This window comes from Otolemur garnettii, unplaced genomic scaffold, assembly GCF_000181295.1.
Source record: "Otolemur garnettii isolate 467f Iridium unplaced genomic scaffold, OtoGar3 scaffold00149, whole genome shotgun sequence".
NCBI lineage: Eukaryota > Metazoa > Chordata > Mammalia > Primates > Galagidae > Otolemur > Otolemur garnettii.
This window is the reverse complement of record NW_003852544.1, coordinates 1,249,806-1,255,829: the sequence shown is the minus strand read 5'-3', so window position 1 is coordinate 1,255,829 and position 6,024 is coordinate 1,249,806.

The window sequence follows — 6,024 nt, the reverse complement described above, 5'->3', positions numbered from 1 at the left end:
CGGGCGGGCGGCCCGCGCTCGCCACTCGGACACCCGCTCACATTGCACGGTCCCCCCGGTGTCACCTGAGCCAACACATAGGCTCATCTCCACTCGCCCTAACGCAGACACACTCAGAGACGCTCAGCGCGACACACATTCTCCTAGCCTGTCACAGGCACACACACCACACACAGTCGTGCTCCCTCACACACGTGCACACGCACACTCCCATCTCCCTTACAGGCAGGTGGGTGGGGCTGGAGGTGACTCAAGCCATTTGGGCCCCTGCTCTTTTTTATGGAGGAGGGAGGGATGGCTTAAACATTTGTTGGGCTGCAGTTTCCTTTTCCCTCCCTGGCCTCCTCCTACGCTCAGAAGTTGGGTCTTGATGTAATGAGGACCAGGACTGGGGTGGCCAATTTGCTGTGAGTCCCGCAGAGCCCCCTTGGCCTAGCTGTTCCTACGCCTCACCTTCCCCCACTCAAGGCAGGTGCACTATGCAGCCAGGGGCACCCATTTGTTCGATGGCCTCTGCCTTCTCCCCGAAGACGTCAGGGATTCCCTGAGGCCCCCAAGATTGCACCCAGCCTGGCAAGGCCTGGCAAGGTGAGGGTGTGAATGGAGTGCCTGCCTCTGGGAGGCTCAGGCCAACCGAGGAGGGAGAACATCAGCCTGTTCACAGGTAAGCGGTGAAGTGCAGAGTGAATTTTCATTTTTCACTTCTCGAGGAGATTCATAAAGATCTCTAGACCAGAGCTGAGACCAGTGTGACCAGCTGAAACCAGTCCTCCTTGTATTTCTCCAATGACTCATATGAGTGAGGGAAGGAAGTTCAGCATCTCCCGCTGAAGCTTCCCCCATGGAATATTCCAGAACCCCAGATAGTCTTCGGCTGCTTCAGCCCAACAGGTGCTTGTTCTACAGCCACAGCAGCTAGAGGCCTTGCTAAACACACTCAGGCAAGCCACAGTGGCACCCCCTACTTGCTCCACAGGAGCACAGCTCTTAGTTCAGACCTGAGAGAGTTCCCAAAGCAGCCATGCCAGGGTGATGGGCCAACCCTGGCCAGTCCTTGCACACAGACCCCCACGCTCTGGGTTGAACCTAGGCCCCCCAGTGGGCTTCCCTTCCCCTCATGATGGGTTCCCCTTCGGAGCCATGGGTGTCCTTTCCCACCTGTTGGAAGTTGTGATGATCTCGTTCTCAGAGGCTCAGGGCCCCCACCGCTTCCCATGCCCAGGCTCTGATGCCTATGTGCATCTGCCCCTCCTCTCCAGCCTCAGCCTTGCACAGGCTGCTGTCTTGGTGCACTGTCTTCCAGGTGCCTGCTCCCACCTACCACCTCACACTGCATATTACAAAAAAAAACCCATTTTAAGCATGCCAGACTCAGGAAAGCCTCCTTTCTCTAGGCTGGACTAATTTTGGCTTTTTTTTTTTCTGAGACAAAGTCTCACTTTGTTGCCCTCGGTAGAGTGCTCTGGCGTCACAGCTCACAGCAATATCCAACTCCTGGGCTTAGGCTATTCTTTTGCTTCTGGAGTAGCTGGGACTATACCTGGCTATTTTTTTGTTGCAGTTTGGCCAGGGCCAGGTTCAAACCCGCCACTCTCAGTATATGGGGCCAGCACCCCACTCACTGAGCTACAGGTGCCGCCCTATTTTTGGCTCTTTTAAAATGAGCAACAAGGAAGATGGTTCAGAGCCTCACCATCAGAGGGGTTTTCTATGGCCCCTTTCATTTTCCAACATAGCAATAGTATGCAGTATTGGGGATGAGCAGATTCAGGTACAACCCAGGGTTAAGCCCTCTGCTGGTAAGAATGGCTCCTTCTCTTTCACTCTCTTCTCTGCCTTTGTCTTTTTCTCATACTGAGCAATTCTGGGTCCCCTGCTTTGACAGATTGAAGGGAAGACAGCACAAAGTTTGCCCCAAACAGGGCAAGTGCTTTGAGGGAGGGGGTACTCTTGCCTATGCAGTTAGAGCCACCTGGCAGCAGGGATGGGCAGCCAGGAGAGCCAATCACAGCTCTCCTCACTGTATTGCGAAGGCAGATCTGTTCCCTATAGCAACATGGAACAGGCTGACACTCTGGACAAAGACATTTCTCACAGGCATTTATGTAGCATTACATGTTTTGTTGCTGCATTTTTGGGAAAAGTACATCTGTCATTCTAAGAGTGACTCATGTAAGGGCAACAACTCAGAAACCCAATCCTGTTTGCTTTCTGGAGAGGAGGAAAAAGTGTTCATTGAGTAGTGTTAAGAGGCTCCAGGCCTGAAAGGGGTTTCATCAGGCTTCTCCCCAAATTCAGTGATCTGTGCCTCTAGTAACACCTTCTTCTGCAGAAACTGCTGGCCCCAATTGGTCTAACTTTGGCTGAAGTGTCTGGCAACTCCTCTCACTAAACCATATTAAATAGGGCCTCAGGAAAGACCTTGACAAATAGCAAAATCATAGTTACACTAATTGTTTAGATATGTGGCTTCCAAACCTTTATAATACATTTTACATCACAACCCAATTATATATAACGTGTGTATATGTACACATGTAATGTAATACTCATTCTCAAACATGACATACTCTGGTATTTTCTGCTCTAATTTATTAATGGTGATCATGACCCTCTAAACTTATTGTTGATGCCTGACCTGAAGTTCAAAAACACTAAAAGCTGCTGAAGATGGTGGAAGGGGTTCAGAGGGTTGGGGTAGTCATGGTGCCAAAGCACCCCTCTCTGTCCCACTCTGGAACCCTTTTGTGGAAAGGGATGGTTGAAAACAAGTGCAGAGGAAAGGGTGTGGAGGGGAGGCAGGCCTAAGGTGGGCATGCAGACACAACCATGGGGCTGTATGAGCATAAAGAGATGAGAAGGGAAGTGAGAGGCTTGGAAAACAAGGCACATAAAAACAGTTTCAGGGCTGGCACAGTGGCTCATGCCTATAATCCTAGCATTCTTGGAGGCTGAGGTGGGAGGATTGCCTGTGGCCAGGAGTTTAAGACCAGCCTGAGCAAGAGCAAGACCCCATCTCTACAAAAAAAGAAAGAAAGAAAGAAAGAAAAATTTGCCAGATGTGGTGGCACGTACCTATAGTCCCAGCTACTCAGGAGGCTCAGGCAGGAGGATCACTAGAGACCAGGAATGTGAGGCTGCAGTGAGCTATAATGATACCACTGCACTCTAGCAAAAGACAAAGGTATCCTTATTTTAGAAAGCCTATTCTAGGATGTGTGTGCACACATAACCATATTAAATAGGGCCTCAGGAAAGACCTTGACAAATAGCAAAATCATAGTTACACTAATCATAGTTACACAGATCTGCCTTCGCAATACAGTGAGGAGAGCTGTGATTGGCTCTCCTGGCTTTCCCAAAATCTTTCAGGAGAATGTAAGTGATTGGTGTGTAACTGTGGTGTGACTCCCACAGGCAACTTTGACCGAAGCTCCATACCCACTTTGACATTTAGCACATACTGACAATATAAGTCAACTCCATCATACTTCTAAGAAAATGGAGTCTTTTCCTGAAGGTGTCATGGGAGACAGAGAAGAAGACTGGAAACAAGTAATACAGGGCAAAACTTATAAAACCTACACTGTGACTATTGCCTACTTTCCTTAAAATCCCGTTCAGAGGTTGCACTGCTTTGTCAGTGACCTTCTTCCCAACCTGCAGGCTCAGAGTAACCCCAGTGTGTCCTTCCACCCTAGCAGTCAGCCCAGCCGGGCGAAGGAAAGGAAAGCCATGGTTGGCAGAGTAGCCCCTTGGAGGGCCCAGCTTCTCTCACCAGCAATATCCAAGGAAGCGAGTTCTGTTCCTCCTTGCACATTAGAAATGAGGAGGGAAGGGCGGCACCTGTGGCTCAAAGGAGTAAGGCGCTGGTCCCATATGCTGGAGGTGGCAAGTTCAAACCCAGCCCTGGCCAAAAAAAAAAAGAAATGAGGAGGGAGAAATTACTAGGTCCAAATCAAGTCTTAGAGTAATAAGATCAGAAGTTTGAAAAGTATAAGAACCATCCTCCTAATGCCTTCTCACTGTAAATCAAGGTAAATGTGGTGCCCTTCCTCATCTCTCAAGGCTGATGGCAAGTCTGAAATGTCACAGGTTGCTGGAAGGAAACAATTTCTCCCATCTTCCCCTCATTCCTTCAGTTACTTCAGTCAAGACCTGCTTGCCAAGCATCACCCCCACTCAGCTTTCCCTTAGCATAAAACCAATTTAGTGGCTGGCCTTTTGTTGCTTACCTTATAGCGGGTGGAGACAGAATATGAACAAACTGCTAGTGAATCTATATAATAAGACCTAAGGAGAAAGCAAAGGCAGAGCAGGGGGAGAAGAGGGCCTGGGGATGGGGGTGGGCTGAGGGCCATAAGGAGCCATTTAAGTACATACCTGGAAGGATACCTGGAACCGCACCCAAGCAGAGAAAAAACATGGACAGTGGCCCCAGTGAGTGGTTCAGGGAGGCCAATGTGGCCAAAACCCATGGGCAGGGAGAGAGTCACAGGGGATAGACAGGAGGGCAGGGATGAGAGAAGCTGGAGAACCGTGGCCTTTTAAGTCAGATAGGATTTTGGTTTTACTCTGAAATGGAGAAGCCACTATAAAGTTTGACTGATAGCTTTTATTCTATCAAAACCAACCTTAGGCTGGGCGCGGTGGCTCATGCCTATAATCCTAGCAACACTGGGAGGCCGAGGTGGGTGGATAGATTGAGCTCACAAGTTCGAGACCAGCCTGAGCAAAACCAAGACCCCCTGTCTACTAAAAATAGAAAAAGTCGGGCGGTAACTGTGGCTCAGTGGGTAGGGTGCTGGCCCAATATACTGAGAGTAGCAGGTTTGAACCCAGCCCCAGACAAACTGCAACAAAAAAATAGCCAAGCGTTGTGGCAGGCACCTGTAGTCCCAGCTACTCAGGAGGCTGAGGCAAGAGAATCACCTAAGCCCAGGAATTGGAGGTTGCTGTGAGCTATGACACCACCGTACTCTACTGAGGGCAATAAAGTGAGACTCTGTTTCAAAAAAAAATTTAAAAAGTGAAGTGAGAGGATCTCTTGAGCCCAAGAGTTGGAGGTTGCTGTGAGCTATGATGTCACAGCACTCTACCCAGGGTGACAGCTTGAGACTCTGTCTCAAAAAAAAAAAAAAAAAAAAACATAGAATCAGTGAACTTCATGAGTAATATTTTAAAAAAAGAAAGAAAAAAAAACCAACCTTAGATTTGAACTTCATTTTCTTCAAGCCGATAAACATATGTTGAACATCATGCAAATTCAAACAACAATGAACAGAGACCACAGTTGACACTTGGCTCTGGCAAGTTGAAGTGCAAATCCACATGCAGGCATGGGAAAACAACTGATAACACACACACATCCTGAGAATTCAAAAAAGAGGTGAGGCCAGGCATGGTGTCTCGTGCCTGTAATCCTGAGACTTTGGAAGCCCAAGGTGGGAGGATACTTGAGGCTAGGAGTTTGAGACCAGCCTGGGCAACAGTGAGATCCCTGCCCCTACCCCCTCCCCAAAATAGAAACTTAGTTGAATGTGATGGTGTATGCCTATAGTCCCAGCTACTTGGGAGGTCGAGGCAGGAAGATCACGTGAACCCAGGAGTTTGAGGTTGCAGTGAACTATGATGACACACTTCCTCTAGCCCCAGCAACAAAGGGAAACTCTGTCTTTTTATTTTATTTTACTTTTTAGAGATAGACACTGGAAACCATACCTCCACCCTCAAATCAGAGAAAGAAGAGTGGGATATCACCCTCATCTGGTGGCTGCCACAGTAGACGACAACGGGTGCTCCAAAGATAGGCCTTATTGGTCTAGTTTTCAAATGTCTACATGTTAGATTTTCTCAATTTCAACTACAGATGCCATAGAGACATGTCTCATAGTTTTAAAAAAAAAAAAAATCCCTTTCAGAGATGATGGAGAGAAAAGGCCATATGAGAAACCATAGGATGGAGATCTGAGAGCTGGTAGCAGACAGCCTGTGAACCAGGGCAGCTCTGGCCACATGACCACC